The 16,763-nt window shown below is 43.1% G+C and overlaps 1 long non-coding RNA gene across 2 annotated transcripts; it reads left to right on the top strand.

Annotated features, from left to right (window-relative positions):
• Positions 1-671: 671 nt before the first annotated feature.
• On the top strand, positions 672-2,748 carry LOC123133988 (uncharacterized). Of its 2 annotated transcripts, none has more exons than XR_006465460.1 (3): positions 672-1,060; positions 1,147-2,219; positions 2,309-2,748. It is a non-coding gene; the product is annotated as an uncharacterized lncRNA (long non-coding RNA). The 2 variants fall into 2 exon arrangements; XR_006465459.1 differs by having other exon boundaries at positions 1,135-2,219.
• The last annotated feature ends 14,015 nt before the right edge of the window (positions 2,749-16,763 follow it).

Below are 16,763 nucleotides of genomic sequence, written 5' to 3'. Positions count from 1 at the left end.
AGTTTAGTTGGTCAAGTAGTCTAATCACCCCCTCTTTAGACATACTTCAAGGTCCTACACAACTCCCTCATGATCATTCAGAATAAGACCTAGCCACAAACAACATGTAGGGTTATTACCGGATGATGTTTCTCGGGGCCCGAAGCTGTCTAAATCTTGTCGCATGTGTTAACCCACCTCGACGATCTCCTCGTGTCTCTCGGTCACGCTCAACCCCTCTCAAGCTACAACACAGATGCATTGGCCTCACGACTAAGTCCTGACACTAAAAACATCTGTCGTGACAAATCCATGACAGTTGGCACCCACCATGGGGCATACGCACAATGGTGTTGAGTTCTTGAAGGGATCTCATCTAGGGTTCGAGAAGTTTATAATTTTTTGGATGAAGAGGAACCAGTTTTTGAAGGATCTGCATCGTACCAATGACGAGCAGTCGGACGACATACATGAGATTTGAGATGGAAGAAAAAGTTACGATTGCGTGGTGTGAGCCGTCGAGATCGGACGATCCGTCAAATCCGGATAGATTTTCAAGAGTTGCCAAGACCGACAGCAATTATTTTTCAAGTTGCCGAGACGGACAGATTTCTGAAGAAGACGTTCTTTCACCGTTTCGCTCTTAGTGTGGAGATTAAAAAAGCAAAGTCGCAAAGCAGAGCGGCGATAGAGAGCTCGAGCGCGCACGCTCCCGCTAGGTGGACCAATTGCGCAAGACCGCGTGGGTGGGCCTCTTGAGCGGACCGTATACAGTCTTACTGTCGATACATAGGGCCAGATCGCGTACGTTGCGCAGTAACGGACGGAGAGTGAAAATGTACCATCGGTACATTTGAAGGATCACGGTACGTGACTTACTCGGACAATAGTTCTGTCGAGAAAACAGTGTAGACATAGTAGTGGAAAAAATAAATGCGTTTGCAGCCCCAGCAGAAGCCAAGATCCCACCCCGCTCCCTCATTATGAGTGCTCTGCGGTGCCATCAGTAGAGAGCAGAGTCCATGGCGGCGGCGGAAGAGAACGGCAATGGGCTGGAGTTCCTAACAGATCCTGTCGACAGGTATGGTTGCTACTTCATCTTCGTTGAAGCAGTATCTCTGAATCTTTCGCAAGGAACAACTAATGGATTGCCAGGTCTTCTCACAGGTTCCCCTGGCCGGATCTTGAAACCAAGGATTTAACTCCGGCCGGTGAGGCAGGTACATGCCTCACATAGTCGGCTGCTGAATCAAGCATGGGAGATGTTGGCGATGACCCACTGTCAATCCAATTGGCCGTCAATAACGGCTGCGAAGCACTAAGCTTGTCGGCGGCCGATTCGCAGCAATCAACAAGAAAAGATGACCCTCAAGCCCCCGGTTGGACTAGAAGGTACCCTCGCTTGGTTTCGATCCTGCTTAACTTAACATATTCATGTAAGCCATATTTGATAAAAAAAGAACTCTGAAGCACAAGGTGTATTTGCATACTGCTCGCTTGTCAGCTCTGAATTCTTCAGATTTGCATACTGCTCGTGTGTCAGCACTGAATTCTTCAGCAAAAACCAAAAAAGTATATAAAAAACATCAATTCATAGTTGTCCATGCTCATATCTGAATGTATTACGGTTATATATGTCTGAAAAATTTATATCTCCAGATGTACATCTCTGCTTTACATTTTGGTCGCTTATCAAGCCTGATGTCTTTTACAGTCGGCTGCATTTCATTCTTAATAATTTTAGAAATCTGAAAGTAAACCTGCACCTCCATGTTGCTTGTGTATGAACAATGAAATCCTGATGAGAAAATGAGCAAAACGTAAGTTTGTCTTGGATCGTCATAAACACTGAAAACAGTGTGGTAAGCCATGTCTGAATGATTGAAATCTTTAAGATTAAAGCAGTGCTACTATATTGGTTGCTTGTGAGCATTGCATTCTTCAGTACAAATCAGGCACCCATTTTCAGTCAAGTAATGATCCGTTAAATAATGAGCGCACACCATGCGCTGGAAGAGTATGTGCCCTTGGAAAAACCTTAAGAGGGTACGCGGAGAAGAAAACAGATATCATCGTGGTACCAACTGTTGGATACAATTTTGATTCATTGGGAGAAGCATATGACTCCTATAATCTATATTCGTGGGAGATTGGCTTTGTGATAAGATATGGAAAAAGTAGGCTTAACGTCAAGACTCGGGAGAACCAAATGTATGCAAGAAATAGTCTGTGGATGCTCGGTGAGTTGACACTAAAATCATTACCCAAAAAACTGTATCTGCTTTCTCGAAACACAATATAACATTTGGCAATGGATTCATATTTTCAGGGCAAACCAAAAAAAGGAAACGCACGGATATGCCGCTGCGAGTGCCCTGCAACGAACACGGTTCCGCACTATATGCCGTGGCCCTGGTCACAAAAGCACAACTTGTCCACAGAGAGGGGACACGCCTCAAAAGAAAAAGAGAGAACCGAAATGCTCGATCTGCGGGGTGGGAGGTCGTCGGAAGAACACCTACAGCAATCCTAAGATTGTGGTACATGTTGCCGAGCAAACAACTCATGATCCTGCTATCGATCAGTGATAAATCTATGCAAGCACGAAAGCATGTCAAGTAGCACCCAGTTTGTTACTGTATTCTGGTTGATCAATGCCACTTTCCTGAAGGTGTATTGTGTATTATCAGCTTAGTAATCTGTACTTGTCTCAACCATGGCAACCCATGATGCGTGTATGCAAGCATCGCAAGTGCATCTAATTTTTTACCTTCTGCTTTGTGTCGTGCATGCTCACTTGCATTTGCCTGGCCTAAAAATTGTACTGTGTTCGCCTGATACCCTTGCTTAAATGGGTGTACTGTTGAAAGATAGGTTTCATGCTGCTGTCACATTTCCTTCCTATTAATCTTATTTGTGCTAATCAATTAAAAAACTGCTAACCCTTAGAAGGTACTGCTGAGAATCACACACTCACGAGTCCTCTGTTCATGACATGGGCCAAAAAAAAAGATGTGACCGATAGCACAGTGCACACACCCTCTCTTCTCTCCAAGCATGGGCGCGGACGCAGCACTGTGCACGTATAGTTTGATTTTTGAATCCTTTTGGAGCGCCCGCCCAACAACGCCTGTAGTTACTACCCTTCTACTGTGAGCAACCATCAAGTCTGCTACTACTTGAAGTGAGCCAATCTTTGCCACCTGCTCACAGTCTCTAGGCATATCTGCTTGCTGCCGCTAGCCTCTGGATCACTCCATCAGGCTGCCATGGGCGGGATATAGCACTGTACCCATATAGTTTGATTTTTGAACACTTTTGCAGCGCCTGCCCAGCATTGCCTCCTGCAGCTGCCCAGCTTCATTTGGTGCTGCGATTTGCTGCTGACCTGGATCAATTTGCGCCAACGGAGGTGTCCTCGGTCCAAGCGAAGCCAGGTACTTTGCGTAGGCTTCCTGCCACCTGCAGAAATCGCATTCCACCTCGTCCCGGCTGCCATCGACTGGGGAAGCGCTCGCCGGCGAACTGACCGCGGCAGGCGACGTATGTCACCACTACCCTACCGCAATCCGGGCAGGGGACTACAGGCAGGGCGACCGGCGGCAGGGGAATACAGGCAGGGCGATCAGATCTGCACCTTGGTTGGCGTTCTTCAGTCAAATTTGGGGAATCGAGTGAGCAGGTATGTAGGGGGTAGCTAAGTAAACGACAGGCGCCGGTGAACCGAACAAGCGCCGCTTCCCACCATGTGTAACGGTGCCGCCGGTTGTAGACGGCAGGGGCGATGACCCGCTGTGAGAAACAAACGGCCGTCCGAGACCAAGTTTGATATATAAGTAGCTCATTAGTACGGTGTAGACATACAGAACCCTGCAAGCCCTACAATACCATGTACGGCCCACATCCCAAAACGAGTGAATGGGTAGCGATACAGGGAGCGTGCGCGCTCGTCCGCGCCTATCAATTTCTGAGTCACAAAGTGCATCTAGTGCCATGCCGATTTCACAGTTGTTTTGGACGAGATCTTTCCAAAAAGAAAAAAAAGAAAGGGCATCATAAGTCCCTTGATGCTTGTGCCCTCATAGCCGGTACGACCCGGAGGAGGATCGGGTCGCAGGGACTCGGACTCTGACGCTGCTGCGATCTCCGCCTCTACTGCAGCTGCGGCTGCGCCTCGAGCTGCCCGGCTTGCCTTTGCCGTGGACCCGCCGATGCGCGTTGGCGGCTGTACTTCGATGCCGGCTCACCCGCGACCCCCGGTTCGTCTCTGCCTCTGCTACCTCACTGAGCCGCCCGCCTCTCGCGCTGCTCCGTCCGCTTCCAGGCCGATGTGCCTCAAGCCCTGGCCGCCGGCGCTGCACGACCAACGAGCCGCATGTCCACGGTGCTGTCTCTGCTGCGTTGATTTGTCGGATCACCTCCGAGCTGAGTCGTCGTTGTGGTCGCCTCGCTTTATTTCCCCGGGGCCTCTTCGAGCACACAGCTGTGCCGTTTTGCTGGACTGCCGCCTCATCCCTAAGTCGCCGTGGTCTGCGCCGCTTTCGGTAGCCCGCCAAGCTGCCCCGGCACCAGACCTCGACTCACTTCTGCCGTGGCTGTGCCGCCGTTGTGGTCTCTGCCGCTGTCGTGGTCTGGAGCTTCCGAGTCGGCCTGTAATGCTCCTGAGTCACTGCTACGGGTTGCCTCCATCGTCACACCCTGAATTGAGCCGCCTCGCCTCTGCCGCTGTGGCGGCAGGCTCACCTGAGCTTCCCTTCTTCCATGCCACGAGTCGGCCGTTCCGCCATAGTTGGCCGCGATGTGCAAAAACCGTGCTGTTTAGTTGGGTGCATGACAATGGAGATTGACAGTTTAAGAAAGGCACTTGACCGAATTGTTGAAAAGCGTGTGTGATTTTCTTGCAAAACATAGTGATTGATAGTGAATGAAGTTGATGCAGACCATATTGAAGATGCAGATGATGAATACCGATACCATGGATAGTTATGACTGCTCATCCATCCTTGCAGAACTGAAGGCCAAGCTAAACAAAATGGTGCCATTGATCCAACTTGAAGGATGTCAAAAGAAACTGAATGTTGCCTCGAGCAAATATCTCAAATCTCCTAGAGAAGTCTTTTAATCCAGATATTGTGAAGGAGATGTATGGAATACTTGAAGCGATGCAAGCGAGAGACCTTGAGCCTGCGCTCAGTTGGCTGCTTAGAACCATGATCTCTTATTCCAGAATAGCTCAATGCTTGAGATAAATGCCAGGCTCTCACATGTTTACACAGGCGTTTGGGGAATCAAGGGAACAATACAAAGTCCAGAAACGGCCACACCAAGTGGAGCAAGCCGCGGCATGCACGGTGCAGGCCACGAGTAGGCGCTCTGCTTCGTGAGTAACAGAACACCAGTACAGTGGTCAAGGACGCCAGGCGGTGACATGACCAGTCGTCCCATCTCAAAAATCAACTACTAGTACTGTTTTCATCTATAAATTGCCTCCAATGCAAAACACAAAATCATCAGGTGATATCCATCTAAGTCTAGTTTTTGTCGAAGAACAGTTTATCTTTGCCTTGTTCTGCAATATTGTTTATGCAGGACAATTATTCACTACAAGAGCGATGGTCGTGTCATCAATGTATAGCTCACGCAACCATTATCATGCACTAGCACCTAACCATGCCATGATGCTCGGCGAATATATGTGCAGACCGCCGCTTCTACGGCCCAATTTACATCAACATGACGTGGTTGACTCGCCCGTCCGCGAGGCTTACCGCGCCTGTGATTGACTCACCCGTCCGCGCTGGCTTACAACGCCACGGGCGGCTCATCTGTCTGCTCCTGCTGTCGACTCGGACGTGATTGATTTCAGCTTTACCGTGGTGATCATCAAGTGTATTTTTATATCAGGTTAAATCCATCCAGTGTATTTTTATATTACATATTGCTTCCTTTCAAAGAGAAATTACTCTGGCTTGCATGTTCTCTAATGCAGGACAAGTTGTCTACTGCAAAAGGGACAATTATGTCACTGAGTTGTTGAACGACTCATATTGGGAGTATATAACAGTCAAATATGGAGAATCTTAAGCCAGCTCCTTGAGTCGTCTTAAAACTAGGGGGCTACATGGACATGGATCAGTAAATGTTGCCATTTTAAGCAGATTCAAGAACTCCGGGTCATTGGAGGGAAGTAAGCTGGTCCCTGAGGCTACTGTTATATTGGTGAAACTTTAAAGGCCGTCAGAAAATTTCTGGCTTAAAATGAAGAGTTCTGGTTTAAAATCCGGCTCAAGGAAAATCTGTCTCTCACAAAGCTTTGAAGCTCTCCAGTTTAAAATTACGGTTCAAAAAGAATCCATCTCTCGCAAGTTCGAGTTCTCAGGAAAAATTAAAGGTTGCCAAAAATAACTTGCTGCCATGATGCACGGTTCAAACATGGGTATCCTGCCTTATTGGCTTATCACATTATTGGTCACTTGGGGGCTTCCTACTCACTGAGCATAGCTGTGACTACCCTCTTGATCTGGCTTGCACGCCTTGTTACAAATGACATGGGGGCTTCCTGGTCACTGAGCATAGCTGTTACTACCCTTTTGATCCGACTTATACGCATTGTTGCAAATGACTTGGGGGCTTTCTACCTAAGTTAAAAGTTACCAAAGAGAATTTGATGTAATGTGCAGTTCAAACATAGGTAACCTGCCTTGATGGTTTGTTATGGGTCACTTGGGGGCTTCCTGTTCTATGAACATAGCTATATTCACCCTTTTGATCAGCTTGGACGCCAGGTGTATTCACCAAAAATCCGGGTTATCCTGCCTTTGTATGTCTGCCACTCTACCCAGGTAATCCTGGAATGACTCACCGTACTCTTGACAGTCAATCTTATAAAGACTCTGAACTTGTCAAGGTTAAAATGTCTATTGGTCATGTGAGGCCCAGCTTACAGGTTTGAATAAACGATTAACTCAGTGGTTGTGCGGCCCTTGAACAACACGTAATATTAAGGCTTGGCAGCCTATGAAGGCCTTGTTTTTACCCGATTTGCTATTTGTTTTGAACATTGTTTGGGTTCATATCTTTGTACCATATTGGTATGTGGTTTAAAATTGATTCAGGCCATGTAGCCTAATCCTCATGACTCATATTTGAGTATATCCGGAGTGTGGATAACCCAGCCTGGCTTTGGACGATAAGTCGCCAGTGTGCTTTGATTATGTACTTGGAGATTTTCACTCTAAGTATTTGGGATGTTACCCCTGCTGCATATGATGCTGTAAGCCGGCCGTATGAACTGATTTCACAGGCCATGTAGCCTTGATTATATGGCTCATCATTGAGCATCTTTGGGTTTGATAAACCTCCCTGATAGCAGACTTTAAGTCGTTAGGATATTTTTCCTTGAGCATTCAAAATGATGATATTTCATGACTCCGGGTTGCTACTGGCCCCGGATTATAATTATCAAGGCATCACCATGGTATTAATCTACATGTATGTCTTTCAGTAATGGTATGAATATTTTGGTTTTGGTAAACCGCCCTGGCTATGGACTTTAAGTCGCCAGTATATTTTGGATTGCGCTATTGGAATCATGCGCTTATAAATCATTGGATTGTTACCCTCACTAGATGTGGTGATATAAGCTGGCAATTTGAGCCAATTTTTCAGGTATATATTTCGAATTATTGGATGAATATGCGAGGTTTGATAACCCTCCATGGCTTTGGATGATAAGTCGCCAGTATACTTTGGATTGCGCCATTGGAGTCATGCGCTTATTAATCTTTGGATCATCACCCTCACTACATATGGTGATGTAAGCCGGCAGTATGAGCCAATTCTACAGGTATGATTTTCCTAGTTATATAAATATGCGAGGATTGATAACCCACCCTGGCTTTTGACTTTAAGTCGCCAGTATGTTTAGGCTTGAACGGCCTTTATTCTAGTCTTTTCCATGATTGCATAAGACTATTTATGTTTGGGTTGTTACCCGCCCTGGCTTTTGACGATAAGTCGTCAGGGCATATGTTGTTTAAACTTTGTGCAGAACATGCAGAGCTATGGCTTACATCAGTTCTTGATTTTTACAAAGGCTATAAGCCGCCGGGTTACAAAAATCCCGGATTACCATGGACGCGTATTAAGTCATCATCAGAAAAGAGCCGTTGGCTATTTAACTCCGGATTTACTTGTCAGCGGATAAAGTATTCAAATCTTTAATAGCCAAACTTGGCTGGATTTTCATTATGATACTGAATGATTGTGGTTTTCATACCGGATTATATTATTCAAATTTGGAATAGCTAAAATGGCTGGATTTTTATTATGGTTATCAATAACCAGTATTATGATTGAAGTTTTCAAAGTCGCTTCAGCGTAATGGCTATTGTTTCTTTATCAATGGATATGATTAATTCTACAATGGAAGGAATAGTCACGAGTCACTGCAGGCATACGACCCGGCACTTGGGGGCTACATTATTCAAATCATGATTATATCAAATATAGAAGTCCCATGTCGCTGCAAGCATGCACCATGACACTAGGGAGCTAATGCAAGGTCATTTTTAACTTGCCTTATGAAGACCGACCTATCACATTGTGATGAGCCACCCCTTGGGGGCTACTAATTGCTCCTGTCAAAGGTAACCCGAAACGTGGGAGCTACATCGTTTGGTTTTATTAATTACTGCTCAAATCTACATGATCATATCTACAAAGTCCCTGCTCATTATTGCATAATGACTCGGCCCTTGGGTGCTACACTGATTGAAGTTTTTATGACCATACGGCAATTACAAGTCCTAGGTTGCTGCAAGCATGACAACCCGCGCACTTGGGGGCTACATATGTGGAATATTCAGTTTATGACTAGTGACTGAGATGAACAACCCAGATTTCTTCAAGGTTGCGACATTTATATTGAAGCAAGTCTTAAGATATAACTACGCTCCCTTCTTAAGACTTGGGGGCTACAAGTGATATGCATATAAGGAAGTTACACTTTCAAGCTTGGTGTTAGCAACAGTTATGACCCAGTGCTATCAATATTTACAAGCCGATAGTTTTGACAATTATAACTTGCCAACCTCTACATCCTCAAGAGGGCGGATTACCAGATGAATATCTTGAGTAAAATATTTTTATTAAGCCGGAGCTTTTGAAACCGAATCAAATGGATTATTTCTTATAATATTTCTCTACAAGAAACCAATGTCAGCAAATTGATTATGAAGTTGGTCTATTAACCCGGATTTTTTGCATTGGCAAAGTTTGAACATATCTTCTAAAGGAGATTTGTTATGAGATCATGAACACGCATCCAGGAGGAAATGACAAGGACTTAAGGATGATCAGGTGCCAGTTCAGGAAAACTTTTAACCCGGGGAACAACCTGTCAAATTTGTTCTTGTGTTTATTTTGTAGCATAAGTTTACCATGGATAAATCCAAGCTAAACTGGGGGCTAATGTCGGGGATATACCCCGCGGTGTAACCCGTCGGATGTATGACCCATCTAGAGTTTGGCGACTCACTGGTGATCCGCCTGATACTAGTAAATCACTGGTAACCCGGAGGATGGCTTAGATGAATAACAAGGCCCAAGGCCAAGAAAGCGGCTTATGAGAAGACCGACTCAAGTTGCGTGTCCGGTGGGCCAGCTAAAGAGGAAAGCATAAGGAATATTCCCTTACAAAGGAAGCAAGACTAGGACTCCACTTGAAATAGAGTAATACTAATCTTACTACGACTAGTCATGTAACCCGCCCCTTCAACTTATATAAGGAGGGGCAGGGCACCCCAAGAGGGGGCGAAAAATAATCATGAGGGCTAGACACAACTAGAGGAGAGCCAGCTTACATAGCAACTCCCTCATGAGCATGCGGAATAAGACCTAGCCACAAACAGCATGTAGGGTTATTACCGGATGATGTTTCCCGGGGCCCGAAGCTGTCTAAATCTTGTCTCATGTGTTAACCCACCTCGACGATCTCCTCGTGTCTCTCGGTCCCGCTCAACCCTTTCAGGCTACCACATAGATGCGTTCGCCTCATGACTAAGTCCTGACACTAAGGACATCTACCGTGACAAATCCACAACAATTGCCATGTGGGATGTAGTATAATTGCCATGTATATTGCAAATTGTATTTCACATGTAAGATGAACTCAAGTGCATTCAGAACAGCATGATGCAGTTGCACTACCATGAAGACAGTAATAGCCATGTAGAATGCAATGTAGTTGCCATCTTTTGACATGCGGATCATTTGAAAAATAGCCCGTGATTACACTTGACGCATAAAATGTTGTTTCCATGTGAAATAAACTGCATTTTCCATGTGACAGAAACTGTAGTTGCCAATTGAAAGAAACTGTAGTTGCCATGTTAAATAAACTATAGTTGCCGTGTGAAAGAAACTGCATTTGCCATGTTAAATAAACAATACAAAAATATGCGAAAGAAAGCTTTCTCTGCCATCGTTGATTTCAATACGTTTGCTATGTTGTGACCTACCTCAACAAAAGGTGCTACAAAAAGAATGTAAGAATTTAATGAGCACAAAACATGCAGATTGCAGGAAGAAATAAAGCGTGCTAGCATGTACATAGCTTACCAGGTTGACAAACATACATTCAAGGTGTGTACTCTCATGGGCATGTCCGATTCAGAACCTGAAGACCCGGACAAGGGAAGAAACTACTTTGTGAAGGCCTAAATAAATGAAGGTGAATACTACTGCCAATGCTGCAAATACGAACGGGGCGGGATTGTGTGCTGTCACATACTCAAAATAATGGACATGCACGCGGTCACACGATTGCCCATCCATTTCATATGACGGTGATGGACTTGGGACGCTGATGGTGCATTGGGGCCACAAACATCAAATGCAGTTTTGGCTGTGCATGATGACAGACCAGAGGCAACCATGGACTCCGTGAGGCACACTGTATTGACCAAGAACTATGCTGAAATAATAGATGACGCATGCAAGAGTGACGAGACAGCAAGGGTGGCAGAAAAGCATAGGAAGGCCCTGAAAAGAGAACTTGATGAGATCAAACAGAGCAAGGCTGAAGAAGCCTGCTACCTCTTGAGCTTGCGTTGATTTTCCCTTGAAGAGGAAAGGGTGATGCAGCAAAGTAGCGTAAATATTTCCCTCAGTTTTGAGAACCAAGGTATCAATCCAGTAGGAGATAACACACAAGTCATCGAATACCTGCACAAACAATCAACAACTTGCACCCAACGCGATAAAGGGTTGTCAATCCCTTCACAGTCAATTGCAAAAGTGAGATCTGATAGAGATAGATAAACGGTAAAGTAAATATTTTTGTTATTTTTGGTTTATAGATTGGAAATTAAAGATTGCAAAATAGTAGATCGGAAACTAGCAAAATGTAAAAGAGATTCAATAATATGGAAAAGAGACCCAGGGGCCATAGGTTTCACTAGTGGCTTCTCTCAAGATAGAAAATAATACGGTGGGTGGACGAATTACTGCCGAGCAATTGATAGAAAAGTGCATAGTTATGATGATGTCTAAGGCAATGATCATGAACATAGGCATCACATCCGTGTCAAGTAGACCGACTCCTGCCTGCATCTACTACTATTACTCCACACATCGACCGCTATCCAGCATGCATCTAGAGTATTAAGTTCATAAAGAATGGAGTGACACATTAAGCAAGATGACATGATGTAGATGAATTAACTCAACCAATATGATGAAAACCCCATCTTGTTATCCTCGATGGCAACAATACAATACGTGCCTTGCTGCCTGATACATCTCCAACGTATCTATAATTTTGATTGTTCCATGCTGTTATATTATCATTCTTGGATGTTTTAAAATCATTTTATATCATTTTTGGTACTAACCTATTGACATACTGCCCAGTGCCAATTATTGTTTTCTGCATGTTTTTTACAATGCAGGAAATCAATATCAAATGGAGTCAAATGCAAGGCAACTCCTAGAGGATTTTTTTGGGCCAGAACAAAGCCAATGGGCCAAGGAAGCACCTGAGGGGCTGCTCGAGGGGAGCAGCACCCACCAGGGTGCTAGGAGGCCCAGATGCGCCCTAGGGGGTTGTGCCCACCTCGGGTGCCCCCCGAATCACCTCTTTGCTCAAATACCCAAATATTCCAAAAATCCTAGGGGAGTCAACGAAATATTGATCCAGTCACCGCTGAGTCCAGAACCACCAAGATCCAATCTAGACACTGTCATGGAGGGGTTCACCACTTCCATTGATGCCTCTCCTATGATGCGTGAGTAGTTCTTTGTAGACCTATGGGTCCGTAGTTAGTAGCTAGACGGCTTTCTCTCTCTCTCTCTCTCTCTCTCTCTCTCTTGTTTATCAATACAATGGTCTCTTGGAGATCCATATGATGTAAGTCTTTTTGCGGTGTGTTTGTTGGGATCCGACGAACTTTGAGTTTATGATTAGATCTATGTTTTTATCAATGAAAGTTATTTGAGTCTTCTTTGATCTCTTATATGCATGATTGATTATAGCCTCGTATTTCTTCTCCGATATTTGGGTTTTGTTTGGCCAACTTGATCTATTTATCTTGCAATGGGAAGAGGTGCTTTGTAGTGTGTTCGATCTTAAGGTGCTTGATCCCAGTGACAGAAAGAGAACTGACACGTATGTATCATTGCTACTAAGGATAAAAAGATGAGATCTATATCTGCCGCAATAGATAAACGGATCTCGTCTACATCATGTCATCATTCTTATTGCATTACTCCTTTTTCTCATGAACTTAATACACTAGATGCATGCTGGATAGCCGTCGATGTGTGAAGTAATAGTAGTAGATGTAGGCAGGAGTCGGTCTACTAATCTTGGACGTGATGCCTATATAATTATCATTGCCTGGATATCGTCATGATTATTTGAAGTTCTATCAATTTCCCAACAGTAATTGTTTTCCCACCGTTTGCTATTTTTCTCGAGAGAAGCCACTAGTAAAACCTACAGCCCCCAGGTCTCTTTTCATCATATTTTCCTTTGCGATCTATTTTATCTTGCATTTATTTTCAGATCTATTATACCACAAAATACAAATATACCTTGCTACAATTTATTTGTTCCGCGATCTATTTATCCTATCTATCCTCACATTATTTGCCTACTTTTAGGCGCCGTACCCGAAAGGGATTGGCAACCCCTTTAACACGTTAGGTTGTGAGCATTTGTTATTTGTGTTGTTTACGTGGTGTGAGGAGGTTCTCCTACTGGTTTGATAACCTTGGTCTCATCACTGAGGTAAATATCTACTGTCGCTATACTGTATCATCCCTTCCTCTTTGGGGAAATACCGACGTAGTTCTAGCAGACATCAAAAGGAATTTCTAGCGCTGTTGCCGGGGAGGATCTTCAACATCAACCAGGTTCCTAATCACAAATCTCATCTCCTCGCAATTTACATTATTTGCCGTTTACCTCTCATTTTCCTCTCCCCCACTTCACAAAAGTTTGCCATTTTATTCGCCCTCTTCTTCGTTTGCCTTTTTCTCGCCAAATCTCATGTTTGCTTGTGTTGCCATGTGCCTTCTATTTGCTTGCATCTTTGCTTGCTAAAAATCTATTGAGATGGATCCTCATCCACTTGGTAATCTTTTCAAGAGATCCAATTATGTTGAACCAGCTGCTAGTGATTTGAGTGCACTTGATTATCTCTATGAAGTTTTGCTTGAAATTCGTATCTGAAAATTGTGATGAAGAAATTTATGAAGTTATTCATGATAGCTCTTTGAATGAAAAGCATGATTGCAATGATTTTACTATAAATTCTATTAATGTAAATTGTGCTAATAATATGCAAAACCCCAAGCTTGGGGATGCAATTTTTGATATGTCCACTACTTATTGCAATGATCATGATTGGGGTGATTCTTCTTTTGATCTTGAAAATTTATTTAAGGCCCATGATGAATATGAGATTGAAAGCAATCTTTGCAATAATATTAAAAGTGGGTTTGCAAGAGTGTCAACTTTAGATCCCACATATTTGGAGAATGTTCAATCTTATGAGTTTGTTGGTAAAGGTGGGTTTGGAAAGGTCATGACTTTAGTTAATTTAATCGCACTATTTTGGAAGAGTGTCAACTTTGCATGCATGTAGATAATGTTGAGAATATGTTATGTGATAGATATTTTGTTGAATTTGCTTATGATCCTACATGTAATTATTATGAGAGGGAAAAATATGGTTGTAGAAATTTTCATGTTACTAAATTACCTCTCTTCATGTCGAGATTGCTACTGTCTCTTTCTTTTTCCTTGCACATGCTAGATCTTGCTTGTCTTGCTAATTTGTTTTCCTATAAAATTCCTATGCATAGGAAGTATGTTAGACTTAAATTTGTTTGCCATATGCTACATGATGCTCTCTTCGTATTTCAATTATTATCTTTTATGTGAGCATTATTGAAATATTATGCCTAGCTAGGGGTGTAAACGATAGTGCTTGTTGGGAGGCAACCCAATGAATAAATTTTATTGTTGCTTTTTTATTTCTGTTCTTGTGTGTTAGCACAATTATGCTAATGTTATGATTGTGTTTTTTTTAATTAGTGTTTGTGCCAAGCAAGGCCTTTGGGAAGACTTGGGTGAAAGTTTATTTGATCTTGCTGAAAAACAGAAACTTTTGCGCTCATGAGATTCGTGGTCATTTTTTAAAGAAGAGTGCTTTTAAGTCGATTATTTTGCAGAGGATTAATAGACAAATTCCTCATGTCCACCAATTTATTTCATAATTTTTGGAGTTACAGAAGTATTCGAAATTTTCAGATTTCTACAGACTGTTTTGTTTTTGATAGATTCTGTTTTCCTTGCGTTGTATGCTTGTTTTGATGATTCTATGGTTTTCTTTGATGAGTTTTTGCAATAGGGAAGTTGGAATACAGTAGATATAATTCAAAAACAAAATAATAATAGGTTTTCTACAGTACTTACAGTAGTGGTTTGGTTTCTTATACTAATGGATCTCACAAAGGTTTTGTTTGAGTTTTGTGTGATTGAAGTTTTCAAGTTTTGGGTTATCTTATGATGGATGAAGGAATAAGGATAAGCAAAAGGCCAAGCTTGGGAATGCCCGAGGCACCCCAAGATAATATTCAAATAAGTAGAAAGCAACTAAGCTTGGGGATGCCCCCGAGTGGCATCTCCGCTTTCTTCTAACAACCATCGGTATTTTACTTGAAACTATATTTTTATTCGTCACATGATATGAGTTTTTCTTGGAGCGTCTTGTATGATAAGAGTCTTTGCTTGTTTTGCTTTGTGTTTTAAGTGTTGAATACTTTCTGCACACACCCTTTTTAGAGAGCCAAAAATTATGTTGTGCTTGCTCCTATGCTTCACTTAAATTTTTAGAGCCATAGACTTGCTCTAGTACTTCACTTATATCTTTTTGAGCACGGTGTGCTTTGTTATTTTTGAAGAAATGCTCTCAAGCTTCACTTAGATTTATTTGGGAGTTAGTAAAATTTTAAGAAATTCTCTCTTGCTTCACTTAGATTATTTTGAGAGAAATAAAAAAATTATGCTCATGATTTTCACTTATATTTGTTTGAGCTTATCAAAAGCAACATATGAAAATAGTCCCAAAGTGATAGATATCCAAGGAGGATATTGATAACCCACAAGTGTAGGGGATAATTGTAGCCTCTTTCGATAAGTAAGAGTGTCGAACCCAACAAGGAGCTAAAGGTAGAACAAATATTCTCTCAAGTCCTATCTGCCACTGATACGACTCTACGCACGCTTAGTGTTCGCTTTACCTAGAACAAGTATGAAACTAGAAGTACTTTGTAGGTGTTGTTGGATAGGTTTGCAAGATAATAAAGAGCACATAAAAAAAGTAGGGGCTGTTTACATAAAGAAGCAATAAAGTAAATATAGCGAGTGTGGAAAAGTGGTGGTAGGAGTTGAATTGTCCTTAAGCAAATGACTACTTTACTAGACCGATAGCAAGTTTTATGTGGGAGAGGCATAAGCTAACATACTTTCTCTTCTTGGATCATATGCACTTATGATTGGACTATCAAGCATCCGCAACTACTAAAGATCATTAAGGTAAAACCCAACCATAGCATTAAAGCATCAAGTCCCCTTTATCCCATACGCCACAACCCCCTTACTCGGGTTTATGCTTCTGTCACTCAAGCAACCCACTATAAGCGAATCATGAACATATTGCAACACCCTACAGAGGGAATCCCTCACGCTTGCGCCACACGGAGGGCACAATAGGACAACAACATAACCAAAAGAAAATTTAACCAATCATAGCAATTCATCAATCACCGGTAGAACAACGAAAATCTACTCAGACATCATAGGATGGCAACACATCATTGGATAATAATATGAAGCATAAAGCACGATGTTTAAGTAGAGGGTACAACCGGTTGTGGGAGAGTGGACCGCTGGATATAGATGGGGGGAGGTGATGGAGATGTTGGTGAAGATGGCGGAGGTGTTAGTGAAGATCGCGGTGATGATGATGGCCCCCGGCAGCGTTCTGGCGCCACCGGAAGCAAGGGGGAGAGAGCCCCCCTTCTTCTTCTTCTTCCTTGACCTTCTCCCTAGATGGGAGAAGTGTTTCCCTTCTGGTCCTTGGCTCCCATGGCATGGAAGAGGCGAGATCCCCTCCGAGATTGGATCTATCTCTTTGTCTCTCTCTGTTTCTGTGTTCTCAGATTCTGCCCTGACACCGTTTCTTTTATATCCGGAGATCCGTAACACCGATTGG

Source organism: Triticum aestivum, chromosome 6B (assembly GCF_018294505.1).
Source record: "Triticum aestivum cultivar Chinese Spring chromosome 6B, IWGSC CS RefSeq v2.1, whole genome shotgun sequence".
In the NCBI taxonomy this organism is placed as follows: domain Eukaryota; kingdom Viridiplantae; phylum Streptophyta; class Magnoliopsida; order Poales; family Poaceae; genus Triticum; species Triticum aestivum.
This window is presented reverse-complemented; position numbering and strand designations above follow the sequence as displayed.